This window comes from Triturus cristatus, chromosome 10 (genome assembly GCF_964204655.1).
Source record: "Triturus cristatus chromosome 10, aTriCri1.1, whole genome shotgun sequence".
NCBI lineage: Eukaryota > Metazoa > Chordata > Amphibia > Caudata > Salamandridae > Triturus > Triturus cristatus.
In genome coordinates, this window is record NC_140593.1 from 400,521,934 (window position 1) to 400,536,978 (window position 15,045).

A 15,045-nucleotide genomic window follows, 5' to 3' on the forward strand; every position below is an offset into this window, starting at 1 on the left:
GTCGCGACGGACGGATCCATCCGTGCAAGATCGTCATGAAGGAGGGAGTGAAATGCGGAAGACCATACAACACCCTGAAAACAGTGTTCGGGAATAACGGGCAAGGGCTCAGAAGCACACACAGAATCATTGGAATCGTCCAGGCGAGACAGTGCATCGGCCTTGGCGTTTTCTTTCCCTGGCCGGTATGTAAAACGGAAGTCGTACTCAATAAAAAACAGAGTCCATCGTAATTGTCTGGATGTTAGGGCACGGGCTGAGCGAAGAAACTGTAGATTCCGGTGATCCGAGTAAATCGTCACCGGATGTTTGGCGTCTTTCAGATAGTGGCGCCACTCCTCAAATGCCTTCTTGATGGCCAACAACTCTCGGTCAGAGATGGTGTAGTTGCGTTCGGCTGGCGTGAGTTTCTTGGAATAGAACGCAACCGGGTGCAGCAATCCTGACTTAGCGTCCCTTTGCGACACCACACCTCCTAGAGCGTCTTGTGATGCGTCGGCTTCGACAATAAACGGTTGGTCAGGGTCGGGATGTCTCAAGATGGGCGCCGTGGTGAATCTTTGTTTCAATTCCTGAAATGCGTGCTCGGCTGTGTTATTCCAGCAGAAGGGAACCCCTTTACGCAGCAAGCGAGTGATGGGCGTGACAATCCTGGAGAAGCCGCCGACAAAGCGACGATAATAATTGGCGAACCCCAAAAACCTCTGTATGTGTTTCGTTGACATGGGGGATGGCCACTGTAAGACGGCTTCCACCTTCTTGTGGTCCATTTGGATACCAGCTGGAGTGATAATGTGTCCTAGGAATTCCACGGCCGTCGTATGAAAGATACTTTTCTCCAACTTGACGTATAACCCATGTCGTTCCAGTTGCCGGAGAATCGTGCGTACGTGTTGTACGTGATCTGTCAGGGTTCGTGAATAGATCAATATATCGTCGATATATGCAATGCAGAATATATCGAGATACTACCTCAAGGCTTCATCGATGAAGTACTGGAACGCCGCGGGGGCATTACAGAGTCCGAAAGGCATGACCTGGTACTCATAGAGACCGTATTTGGTCCGGAACGCTGTTTTCCATTCGTCACCCTTCCGGACTCTGACTAGATGGTAGGCCCCCCTTAGATCCAGTTTGGTAAAAATGGTTGCGCTCTTCACCTGATCCAGTAGATTGGAAATCAGTGGTAGAGGGTACCTGTTTTTGATGGTGATGGCATTCATAGCCCTGAAGTCGATGCATGTCCTGAGATCCCCTTCTTCCTTAGCTACAAAAAAAAGGGGGGAAGACACAGGAGACCTGGAATGGCGAATGAACCCGTTCCTGAGATATTCGTCCAAATAGGAGCGGAGATGCTCGTTTTCTTTTTCGGTGAGCGAATATATCCTGCTGCATGGTAGCGTGGAGCCCGGGACCAAATCAATCCTGCAGTCGAATGGGCGGTGGGGAGGAAGGGTGTTGGCACCCTTCTTATCGAACACCGTTGCTAGGTCCTGGTACTCTTCAGGAACCTTGTCCATTATGGTTCCACATATTCCGCTTATGGTTAGGGTATGGCCCTGTATGGCATGCATACCCGGAGAGCCGGTGGGTGTATAACAAGAAACGTTACAATAGGACGAATCCAAGATCAGGGTTCTGGATACCCAGTCTATGCACGGGTTATGACGTACCAGCCATGGTAGGCCCAATATGACCTTGAACTGGGGTGCGTCAATCACATCAAAGATGATGGTCTCCGTATGGGTGTTCACAAATGTCATACATAGGGTTTCAGTTTGGTACCATATAGGACCTGAGGTGAGGTCGGTCCCATCCACTGCCTTTACGGGTTCAGGTCTGGGTTTCGGTGTCATGAGTATTCCCAACTTCTGAGTGAACCGGGTGTCAATGAAATTTCCGGTGGCCCCCGAATCAAGAAGGGCGGTTACCTGCCAGGTTTGCCCTGTCCTGGCTCGCAGGACTGCATCCAGACCTAGATGGCGGTTGCCACCGAAAGAGGCAGGGGTCGTCAACTTGCAGGATGAGGAACCCAGTAGACGGATCCCGCTACCTACTGGGTTTCCCCGTTTCCCGCTCTGTCCGGCTTAGACACAGGCAGTGCAAACGGTCTCCTCCCTCTTGTCCGGGGCGGCTTTACTGGACATTCTCTCATGAAGTGTCAGTTTTTTCCGCAATACAGACACTGATTCTGTCTCCTTCTTTTTTCTCGCTCCTCATTGGTAAGAGGACCACGAATGCTGCCTATTTGCATAGGTTCGGGCGCCTCGCCGGAAGGTTTTGGCTCGTCTTTGGTCTTTTCTTTAAAGGACAGGAATCGATGGTCGCCTCCTTTGGTCCTCTCGTTTCTACGTTCTTATAGCCGGTAGTTAACCTTCACTACCAGGTCTATGAAAGGTCCTATTTCTTCTGGTGGATCTGGTTTTTGGGAGATCAGGTCCTTTATGTCGTCACGCAGGCCTCTGTAGAATACGGACACCTTTTTGCTCTCGGGCCAGCATGCTTCGATGACCAGCCTGCTGAAGGTCGTGACGTAATGGAGCAGGTCCGTGTTGCCCTGTTTCAGATTAAGCAGCTCGTTGTCTGCGGCTTGGACAAACGTGTGGTGGGCAAACATGTGTCTCAGGGATTCCTTGAATAAGGGCAGGTTGTACAGCATGGGATCATCGTTGTCCACCAGTGGAATGGACCATTGTGCAGCATCGCCTCCCATATATGAGAGAATGAATGCGACTTTGGAAGCGTCGTCAGGGAAGGCCGTTGCTCTTGCCATGAAGTGCAGGTGGCATTGATGCAGAAGGACACTGTACTTGGTACTGTCCCCATAGAAGCGTTCAGGTGGGGCTAATTGAACGGGATGGGATGTTATGACCCGTATGGTACTATCGGGTTGGGCATGAGAGGAGGTGCCCTCATAGGTGAAAATGGGAGGTCGTATCAGCCCTTCTTGTCTCACCCTAGGAGAAGGGGCAGGACCCCAGGGATTTGCTCCCCCTGCTGCTACTTGGCCTTGTAAGGCCGTCATATCGTGCCGTAGGCTAAGATTTTCGGCCTGAATGTTTGCAAGCATAGCTGCTATGTCTTGCAATGTAATCTCGGTATCGCTCATGCCGTGTGGGCGAGATGGAATATCTTGGGCTTCGGATTCTGTCAGGTTCCCCACAAGTTACCTGTTACAAGTGGAGAAATCTCGCAGAGACGGCAGGAGCTAACGCCCCCACTCCCACCCTATCCCACTCTGGATGTGCTACAAACTAGGACAAGGATGGTAGCCGGGATGGTAGCCAAGAAGGTAGAGGTGGTGTTACGAGGAGCGGAGAACTTCCCTCTGTGTGGGTGGACAGGGGACCCCAACTCCGCGATCAATCCAGAAGGTCCGCTACCAGGCCGCTTAGTTTCTTGGCTTAGTAAGCGGTCCTGCGCTAGAGATCAAAAGAATAGATACTCCTCCGCCTTGCAGCACGTCCTGCGGCTGAGGAATATAAGCACGCCCGTGCTGTGGAAATAAGGAAAGATGTCGGCACCAATACACACCACGAGACAACCAAGAGTTCCTGATCGTCTATGATGCGACTGGACTGGAATGTCGTACTCACTGATAGGTGCTCCTGCGCCGTGGGGTGGCAGCCTGGTGAGTGATGTTCAGCACGGTAAGTAAGGTTGAATGCGCTTCAGCGCGGCGAGCAAAGTTCCAAGGCGCTCCAGCGCGGTGAGCAAGTGCGAATGTGCTTCAGCGCGGGGAGCAGGGTTCCAATGCACTTCAGCGTGGTGAGCGAGTGCGAATGCGCTTCAGCGCGGTGAGCAGGGATTCAAAGGCGCTTCAGCGCGGGGAGCAGGGTTCCAATGCGCTTCAGCGCAGTGAGCAAGTTCGAATGCGCTTCAGCGTGGGGAGCAGGGTTTCAAAGGCGCTTCAGCGCGGGGAGCAGGGTTCCAATGCGCTTCAGCGCGGTGAGCAAGTTCGAATGCGCTTCAGCACGGGGAGCAGGGTTTCAAAGGCACGTCAGCGCGGGGAGCAAGAGCGAATGCGCTTCAGCGCGGTGGGGCAGGCTTGGTAATGGCCGTGTGGAAGGGGAAACGGCAAAATTCCTCCGAGCTCAGGACACAGCAGTAATCGGAGTCTCCGGAGGCGTTGGCGGCAGGTTCAATATTCCGAAGCGCCGGACGGGGGAAAAGCCGCCGCTGATAAGCGGATTCCCCCGGAAGCGCTGGTGACGCCCTGGTGCCTTCGGGAATGACTAGACCGCAATGGACCAAGCCGGAAGTGAGGATATCGTCCAGCATGAATACACACGCATCAGGCAAGCAGAGAAAACAGAAGGCAAGGGAGCCGGTGAAACCTGACAGATGATGGGTGTTTGTAGTAGTGTGTGGTCAGGGACTCTCCTCCCCTGCCAGACATCTCTCTCTCAGATGATGGGTATGAGTAGTAGAGTGTGTGGATAGGCTGGCCTCTCCTTTCGGGACTCTCTCTGAGATGACAAATGTACGTAGCATGGAGTGGGGAGGAATTGGCCTCTCCTTTTGTTCCTCTCTCGCAGATGACGGGTTTGCATAGTACGCATTTGATACCACGCTCTCCTAATTGACCGCTTGAAACAATAGGGATCACAGATAACACGCTGAAATTCATCTCCTCCTTTTTGGAAGACTGCATCCAGTCGGTCTCTCTTGGTGATTTTATTTCACCACCCTTTTCATTGCCCTGTGGAGTCCCCCAAGACTCATCTCTAAGTCCCACTTTGTTCAACCTTTATGTGACCCCACTTGCAGACCTGATCAGATCATTTGGCTTCTCTCTGGTCTCTTATGCGGATGATACGCAAGTTGTTGTATCCATCACGGGCAATCCCGGAGACACAGCAGCTCAGTTCCACGATTGTATGCTCCACATTGGAAATTGGATGAGAAGCAATTGTTTGAAACTGAACTCCTCAAAGACTGAGGTTATGCTATTCGGTAACAACCCTTCCTTCTGGTCCAACAACTGGTGGCCCCAGAAAATGGGGACCCTGCCTACCCCTAGTAACAAAGCAAAAAACCTTGGGATAATCTTTGACACCAATTTATCCTTTGAAGGACAGATAAACCACATCACCTCATCATGCTTTTTTATCTTAAAAACCTTAAGGAAAGTCTTGCCATATATTCCAACAAGTCTACAAAAGAGGGTTGTTACAACTCTTATGTCCTCCAAAGTAGACTGTGGCAACGCTCTCTTTGTCAACATTCGAAAGCGTTTTCTTCAAAAGCTCCAGACACTGCAGAATGCCGCGGCACAGATTCTAATGGGCATTCCAAAAGATAAATCAGCTTCCCAAGCATTGATTCACTTGCACTGGCTCCCCATCTACAGGCGTATTCAGTTTAAGGCACTTTGTATTGCCTTTAGAGCTCAACAAGCTGTTGGCCCAGGCTATCTGATTCAGCGCGTCCAACACTATATTCCCCCCGTCCTCTACGCTCATCCACAAGCGGCAATCTCATCATCCCCAGATTTAAAAACTCCAACTGGGGTGGGAGAGGCTTCATCGTCTGCACTACCAGGCTATGGAACTCTCAACCGACAGAACTTAAAACTAAGACAAATCTACTGGACTTTAGGAAACATCTAAAAACCAGGCTCTTCCCCAAATAAACCTACCTTTTTCAGTTCCTCTTATCCTGTTTTGTCCGACTAGCACCTAGATACCCCTGGGTGATTGTAGCTCTTTATAAATTTTCATTTCATTTCACATTTTTCATTTCATGAAGTGGGCTCTCCTGTCAGACCTCTCTCCCACATGATGGGTGTGTGTAGTAGGGTGTGTGGCTAGACTGACCTCTCCTTTCAGACCTCTTTATTAGATGACAGGAATGCGTTGTGGTCTGTGGGGAAGGACTGACCTCTCTTATAGATGTCTCTACCAGATGACGGGTGTGCATAGTAGGGTGTGTGGATGGACTGTCTTCTCCTTTCAAACATCTCTCCCACATGACGGGTGTGCAAAGTAGAGTGTATGAAGAGACTGCCCTCTCCTGTCAGATCTTTTTCTCAGATGACAGGTGTGCATAGTAGTTTGTGGGAAGTGACAGGCCTTTCCTGTCAGACATCTCTCTCAGTTAATGGGTGTGCACAGCACAGTGTCTACATGGACTGGCCTCTCCTTTCAGACCTGTCTCTCAGATGACGAATATGTATAGAAGTGTGTTCGGAGGGACTGCCGTCTCATATCAGGCCTGTCTCTCAGATGATGGGTGTGCATTGTAGTGGGCGTGGACACCTCCTCTCTGAATTTAGGGGGACAGTATGCCTTTCTGATGCCCCCTTATATAGCTTTTTTACTTCATTTCCACAACACCTCCAATTTTTCACAGTAAACAGTAATGGCAGCCAGTTCATGTCTAAAAGACCAACAGCTAGCCAACCAGAGTGCTCCAACTGCCAAAATATACAATTATTTTTACCCCTTAATATTTCAAAAAATACCAAACACATTTACACCAAATAACAAAAAGCCCAATCTGCGGACCAAAATCTAGCTTCTTGCCACATTTGGTATAATTCCGTTCAGCTGTTTTTACTGTAACCTGTCTTAAAGAAGTCTGTGGAAAATGCATGGGGGTTTTGCATTTTGAGACCCCCGTTTTTTCTCAGCCCCCCGCTTAATGGATCACCCCAAAACTTTCCAGGGAGGAGCTGAGATGATTTAGTTTCGAGAGGATTCGTCAAATGGGGCCACTAGGTTATATATATATATATATATATATATATATATATATATATATATATATATATATATATATATATATATATATATATATATATATATATATATATATATATATATATATATATATATTACCTACTGGCGGTCGCCAGTAGGTAGTTATAGTTAGGACCACGTTTCCATAGGAAATCCGCAACATTCTATTTTGAATAACTTTGGCGCCGGTCGACGAATCCTCGCGAATTTTTCAAAATAGGTGGGGCGCTACGCTCCGCTCCTACCCTGAAAGTCTCGGGGGGATTCGTCAAGCGGGGGCTGAGATAAAAGGGGGGTCCCAAAACGCGTTTTTCCCATGCATTTTTCCATAGGACCTTTAGACACAGCTACAGCCCGAACGGCTGAACAGAATTACTTGAAATTTGGCAGAGAGGTAGCCATAAGGTCAAGGAAGTGCCTTTTGCAGGTCTGGTGTAAATCTGTTCCGAATTTCCGGAGAAAATAGCATTTAAAAGCATATATATATCTATATGTGCGCAGGGTGCGCGCACCGTGCGAGCACCCTAACGTGCGCGAGCGTAATTCTGATTGGTGGTTACATGTTAGTCAACGTTCTAATCGGTCGAAATCAGGAAGTGTCGGCCGCCATTTTGTTTGTTTTCAGTGCGAGAGTGAAAAAGGAAGGTGGCGAACGTGAAAAGGGGGCAGGGTAGAGAGTTCCTGACCCCCTAGCCTTTGTCAGGGGGTCCCTGAAGGACCCCGAAGGCAAAAAAATAAATTTTTTTTTAAAAAAATCGCGGGGGTGCACGCACAGTGCGCGCACCCTGAAAAACACAAAAAAAAAAAATAATAATTTTTAATACGTAGTTTATTGTAAAATAAATATATAAAAAAAATAATACATAAATAAATTAGCATTTAAAAAACCGTACAAATTCACTGAAAAAACCATAGGTTTCACCCACGTTATAGTTAGTAATTAGCATTTAAAAAACCTTGCAAATTCACTTAAAAAACCATAGGTTTCACACATGTTATAGTTAGCTGGACATTTCACTCATAAAAAACCAATGAAATTCCCCCGTTATAGTTACTGCAGGCAACTATAACTCACGCGACCGCAATCCTCTGCTGATGACGTCAGATATTACATCACTGATGACATATGTGTCTTTCTGAAAAATAAATATTTGTAATATATGTATAGCTAAAGATTAATGGAAGAAGACATGGGTAAATAAGTGTCTAAATACAGTATTAGCATCAGCAGAGGATTGCGGTCGCGTGAGTTATAGTTGCCTGCAGTAACTATAACGGGGGAATTTCATTGTTTTTTTATGAGTGAAATGTCCAGCTAACTATAACATGTGTGAAACCTATGGTTTTTTAAGTGAATATATATATATATATATATATATATATATATATTTTTTTTTTTTTCACCAAATGTAAATCCACAAGAAAAAGAGGGATCCACGCGAGCCCACTCGATCAGTGTAGCAGTTTTTTTCAGTTGGGCAGAGAAGTACGACGCGTTTCGACCACGTCCGTGGTCTTGGTCACATATATATATATATTCACTGAAAAAACCATAGGTTTCAGGGGCGTTATAGTTAGCTGGACTTTTCACTCGTACAAAACCATTGAAATTCCCCCGTTATAGTTAGTTCAGCTAACTATAACTCACGCGCCCACAATGCACTGCTGATGACGTCACATATTACATCACTACATGACATGGTCAGTGACATCACTCATGACATCACTGATGACATCTCCAATGACATCACTGATGACATCATCCAGTGAATGTGTGTTTTTCTGAAAATGAAATATGTTTTATAGATGAATATCTCAAGGTCGATGGAAGAATAAATGGGTATATAAGTGTCTAAATGGATGATTTGTTTTGAAAAAATTGATTGTATAACTGACTAAGTGTATCTTAGTGAATACATGGCTTAGTGAGTAATGTTTAAATATGTAAATATCTGTGTCAGTCTCTCACTTTGAGTATAAGTGGCTGCATGGGTTGTGAGTAGCTACATGAGTGTCTATATAGGTTATTAGTTGGTTTTTTGAGTATCAGTATGAGTGTCTGAATGTCTGTATGGTTCGGTGGGGGGTATTACGTAGTGCATAGATGCATGAATGAGTGACTCACTGTTTGTATGTGTTGAAGACAGCATGTGTGCAGAACTGTATGGGTGAATACGTTTGTGTATGGGTGTGTTAGTGAGTGAATGACTGTCTCAATAGTGTCTTTATGAGTAACTACATATGTTTTAAACTAGTATATGTGACTATTGGTGTATATAAGTGAGTATATGTGAGAGTGAGAGATTGGAAGAGTTCCTGTATGAATAAGTATGTGTTTCTATAAGTGATTGTTTAAAAGGCTAAGTATGTGTAAGTTTCTGTAGAAGTAAGCGTGGTGGTGTGTGTATAACTGTATATGCAAGTAAATGGATGTTTGATTCTTTATTAGCATGAGTGACTATGTGTGTGAGTAACTTTATGGATGAGTGGCGTTGTGTAACAGGATGTACAGGTGTATGAGTACATATGATGAGTGAGTACATATATGAGTGACTGTATAGGACTGTTGGTGAATGAGTGGATGTGTATGTGGATCTTAGAATTACTGAATAGGTTGTTGTAACTGGTATTGGTATGTCCATTGTTTTGAAAATTTTAGTTTCTATTTTTGAATGTGTGTATCAAAGGTTATATTAAGGTGAGAGGAGGTCTGCCACTCTATCACAAGGATGATGTCATCAGTGATGTCATGAGTGATGTCATTTGAGATGTCATCAGTGATGTCATGAGTGATGTCACTGACCATTTCATGAGTGGTGTAATATGTGACGTCATCAGCAGTGCATTGCAGGCGCGCGAGTTATAGTTAGCTGAACTAACTATAACGGGGGAATTTCAATGGTTTTGTACGAGTGAAAAGTCTAGCTTACTATAATGCCCCTGAAAAGTTTGGTTTTTTCAGTGAATTTCTAAGGTTTTTTAAATGCTAATTTCTAACTATAACGTGCCTGAAACCTATGGTTTTTTCAGTGAATTTCAAAGGTTTTTTAAATGCTAATTTCTAACTATGCCTACAGAGATAGGACATGTGAAGAAAGAAGAAAAAATGCACAGAAAGAAAAAAAAGAAATGCAGAAAGAAGCAACAGAAGTCCTCAAAGACGAAGAAAAATGCAGGAAGAAGGATAACGTGCAGAAAGAACAAACAGAAGAGCAGACAGAAGCCTTGTTGCAAAATCATCCTGTACCCTCAACTTTTTCAGACAGATACTGGTGGTAACTGAGTCTGAATAACCAGTCCTAGAGCCAGTGCTATGTTAAAAGACACTTAGAATACAGTGAAAACACCTACATACACTAGGGAACACTATGCGTTGGGGTCCCCCTGTGATTAGCATGACCTCCTCTGTAAGTCCCTAGTATATAATAGGGCAGGGGGATTAAAACTACCTCTTAAAACGCGCCACAGGGTGTGTTTGCACACGTCACCTCAGGCCCCGTCCCCTCCCTTCCCCACTGTGTAAACACGCCCTGTGGCCGTTTAAAGTTGGGAGATTAAGTCCCCTTGAATCCTGAGGGTCCCTAGGGTCTAACTAGCCCACTAGGTACCTCCAGTAAGCGCCACAGAGCTGCATTGCAGAGAGATGTAAAAAGGGGCATTGCCTAGACCACCTCTCTGCAACGCAGCGCAGTGGCGCTTCCTGGAAGCACCTGGTGGGCTAGTTGGCTCCCAGGGTCCCTCAGGATTGAAGGTGAAGTATTTTCCCAACTTAAAATGTGCCACAGGGCGTGTTTGCACACGTCACCTCAGGCCCCGTCCCCTCCCTTCACCACTGTGTAAACACGCCCTGTGGCCGTTTTTAGTTGGGAGACTAAGTTCATTTGAATCCTGAGGGTCCCTAGGGTCCAACTAGCCCACTAGGTACCTCCAGTAAGCGCCACAGAGCTGTGTTGCAGAGAGGTGTAAAAAGTGGCACGGCCTGGACCACCTCTCTGCAACGCAGCGCAGTGGCGCTTACTGGAAGCACCTGGTGGGCTAGTTAGCCCCCAGGGGTCCTCAGGATTGAAGGGGAATTATTTCCCCAAGTTAAAACGCGCCATAGGGCATGTTTGCACACGTCACCTCAGGCCCCGTCCCCTCCCTTCCCCACTGTGTAAAAGTGCCCTGTGGCCGTTCTAAGTTGAGAGATTAAGTCCTCTTGAATCCTGAGGGTCCCTGGGGCAAAATAGCCCACTAGGTATGTCCAGTAAGCGCCATTGCAGAGAGGTGTAAAAAGGGGCACGGCCTGCAACGCAGCACAGTGGCGCTTACTGGAAGCACCTGGTGGGCTAGTTGGCCCCCAGGGTCCCTCAGGATTGAAAGGGAATTATTTCCCCAACTTAAAATGCGCCACAGGGAGTGTTTGCACACGTCACCTCAGGCCCCGTCCCCTCCCTTCACCACTGTGTAAACACGCCCTGTGGCCGTTTTTAGTTGGGAGACTAAGTCCCCTTGAATCCTAAGGGTCCCTAGGGTCAAACTAGCCCACTAGGTACCTCCAGTAAGCGCCACAGAGGTGCGTTGCAGAGAGGTGTAAAAAGGGGCATGGCCTCAGAACACCTGTCTGCAACGCAGCTCCGTGGAGCATACTGGCGATACCTGTTGGGCTAGTTGGCCCTCAGGGACTCTCAGTATTGAAGGGGAATTAATTCCCCAACTTACAACTCGCCAGGGGGTGCGTTTGCAGAGTGCTGCAAGGAGGGGGCGTAGCCTCCGGCGCGATGCCGATCTTTTATTTATTAATTTTTTTAAGAAGGGGGTTGTGTGGCCCCCCTTCTTTTTCTAATGTATTGGCCCTGGAGACCCCATCCCCAGGGCCTGCCCGCTAATTTTTTTTTAGAAAAAAAAAATTTGGAAGGGGGCCGCGTGGCCCCGGAGACCACAACCCCCGGGGCATGGTCTTTTTTATTTTTTTTTAATCTTTAGGAGGGGGGCTGCGTTGCCCCCCTCCTCAGGCCACTTATGGCCCCGGGGACGCCATCCCCCGGGGCCAGCCTTTGTTTTTTATTATTTTTAAAAAATATGTTTATAGAAACACCTAGGAGATGCTGGACAAACCGTACGTACCTATCACCATGACGATTTGCGTAATATTCATTAAAAGGCGACTATGCATACAATGAATCCACGTGGAATGTATTTACACTGCTAGTGAAGCTCTGACGTGTCTGACGCCCTACCGTGACTAATTCCGGCGCCCCCGCCGGTGGGTACTCTCCAAATAGACACCCTTGTCGTTTATTTATACAAACATGGGTAGCTATTGACGGGCACATTTAATACACACGCACACCAAGCCATTCAAAGGGGATTCGACAACAATTCGACCAAAACTATGCAAGTAACCCCCCTCATGGTTAATACAACACACATCCACCACCGGATGTGTAATACTTTTTATTTTACTCTCTGGAAAGGAGCCGAACCTCACTTGAGAGTCACAGCGCGCTCCTGGCTGAGCCCAATGCTGTGTTACACCCACCAGTGCCTGCCGAGTGCCACACACCTCTGGGTTGTATTCCACCAGCTAGTGCATATGCTATGACACTCTCTAGCCCATGTGCACTGTAACACCACCCCGTGAATATGTCATGCCACACTTGCCTTCGAACGGGTTATATTGCCCCATCTAATGTGCCTTCCTCGATGCCTATGTTATAACGCACAGCGCTATGCCATACATATTACAATCTGGGATCCATATCTTTGTCACAGTGCATATGCAACGTTACACTCCCCAGCACATATTTTATATTCCAACTTTAGAGACTAGTTAGGTTACACAAAACTGCCTTGTGCATATTACACTCCAAGGTGCATATCGCATAGCACGCGCTCGTGCCAGTGCTATCCCGCACTCTCCAATGTATCTGTCATTTCGCACAATGTATTGCATGTTATATTTCACGCCCCGGTTCATCTTATATCACACTTTTTGGTGCATAGTTTATACCATACATTATATCTAGTTTTCATTTTCAATCCTGCTCTCAGGACTATATTCTATATAACACTGCATTCACCCACCCTTTTCACGGGCATTACATTTTGCGATAGGGGGTGGAGGGTCAGGGGGTGTTTCTGCCAAGTGAGCCTGGAGTCACAGTCACAAACGTTCTCTTCTTCCTGAATAAAAGTGAGATTATGCTGCATACTTGTTCATATTTTAAGTAGTTCGCACAGACACACATTTTAAAACAATAAAGTTCCTAATACCCGCCTTCTCTCAACAGTTAGCTTGCTGCCCCATCCACCTCCTCCCTATGCTCTGTTGTCTGAATCCATGGTCTAGCCTCCTCCATCCTGCCATGCATGGTCTGATGTGCTGCCACTGCCCTCCATTTAGCATGATGTACCAGTCCACTCCTCCTGCCCTCCATTGCCCAATTCTATGCCCCATCATTGACCTCCTGCTTAGCCTCTGTGCTTAGCTTGCTGCCCCTATTCTCCTTCCCCCTGCCCTCCGATGTCTTTGTACAGGCCCCTGCTCCATCCTTTTTGCCCACCATGTTCCATGGACCTGCCACTCCTATCTACTCTGAGTGTTCTGTTGAGCTGCCACTCCCCTCCCACCTGCCTAGCATTGTCAGATGACTGTAACCTGTCCCTGCCACCTCCACCCTGACTGTCCACATTCCATGCCCCTACCCCAGAGGTCTTCAAACTTTTGGATGCCGAGACCCCCCTGTCAACATTTTGAGGCGTAAGGACCCCCTCCTGACAAAAATGTCTAAACCTGTTGACTAAATCGCGTGGGATGAAAATGTAAATGAGGTTATGTGATGCCGCGTATTTTGGGATAGCATTGCTTCATTATTTTGACATTTGTTACACACAGTAACACTGAGGAAAGATTTCACCCAATCAGTACCCATTTATAACTAAAATACAGCAATTATCATCAGAAAGATTTCAAGTCAACCTTTGTGAAGGCCCTTCCACTCTGCAGGAATACGTGCTGCCACATTAGAAGCTCACCTGACCCTGGACGGGAGTAGCAGGGGTCCCTTAAAACCCTGGGGGTCTTGTGCAGAGTTAAGCAGTTTACCCATGCAGCTTTCCTCTCACCCCCTCCCTTCCATCCCTCTCTCCTTTCCTAACCCCGGATCCCTCTCTCACTTTGCAGGCCATTTTGTTTCACCCCTTTTTACAACTTCTGAATTCTCCCTATTCAACCTCTCACTTCACCTATAATCACCTCTTGCCATTTTGTCTTTTTACTGCCCTCATCTCCAACAGTCTCTCACATTTATCTCATGGCCTCTCTGGCCCTGTCACCTCCTGTGCCCCTCAGCACTTCTCATTCACCTCGTCTCTCCATTCAAATTTTTGTCTATTTGTATATTACACCCCTGCAGTTCCCCCATTCCTCTTTCACATCTCCCCTTTGTTCTAACAGAAGCCCTCACCTTTGGATCACACTCACTTCTTGTGTGTCCACACTTCTCTTCGGCAATTCACATTTCTACTCATCCCTGACCTCTTCAATCAAATTCTCTCACTCCCTTGCTGTCCTCTCTCATCCTCTCATCACCAAGCATATGGGTCGGACCCGTATGCTCCTCTCGGCAGGTGCCACTCTGCTTATTGTTCCCTAATTCAAGAAGGCATGAATTGTCTGTCTCGCTGTTTTGGTGCAGGCCGCACAGTTATGGAACGAGCACCATCCTCTGCTTCGCTCCACCAAGAATCTATTATCCTTTAGGAAGATATAAAAACCTTTCTCTATGCTCTGTAGGTTACCCCATTTGGCTGGTTCTCCTTCTCCTTCTGTGTGTTTCTCATTTGCCTTCAGGCAGTAGATGGTTATTAGCCCCAGGACATCTTTTTGTAACAGTAGTGCACTACAAATGTAAATAATAATAGGCAGAAGCAGGGGAGCCACTAAACCAGAACTTCAGAGAGGGGGCTAACACTCCCAGTCAGGGCTGGTCCTAGCTGGTCGCACCTGGTGCATCAGTCTTTTTTTATGCCCCACCCCCGTTTCCTCCTTCTCCATGAATTCCTTCACTGCCACTCACCAACAATGCACCGCATCTCTCTATAGCACCTTTCTGACAAACATTTCATTTTATATAGCACTACTCATAGTTTACTCACACTCATTTCTGGGATCTGCATGGTACATATTCTTTGTAGCAGGCACATTAACCCTCTGCACTGTGTGGGTGACAAGAGTGCCCATGTGAGTGCACGGTGAGCGATGCAACAGTGAGAGTAGGACAAGAGGAGTGACTGCAGGGTGAGTGAGGTGGCGTATGAA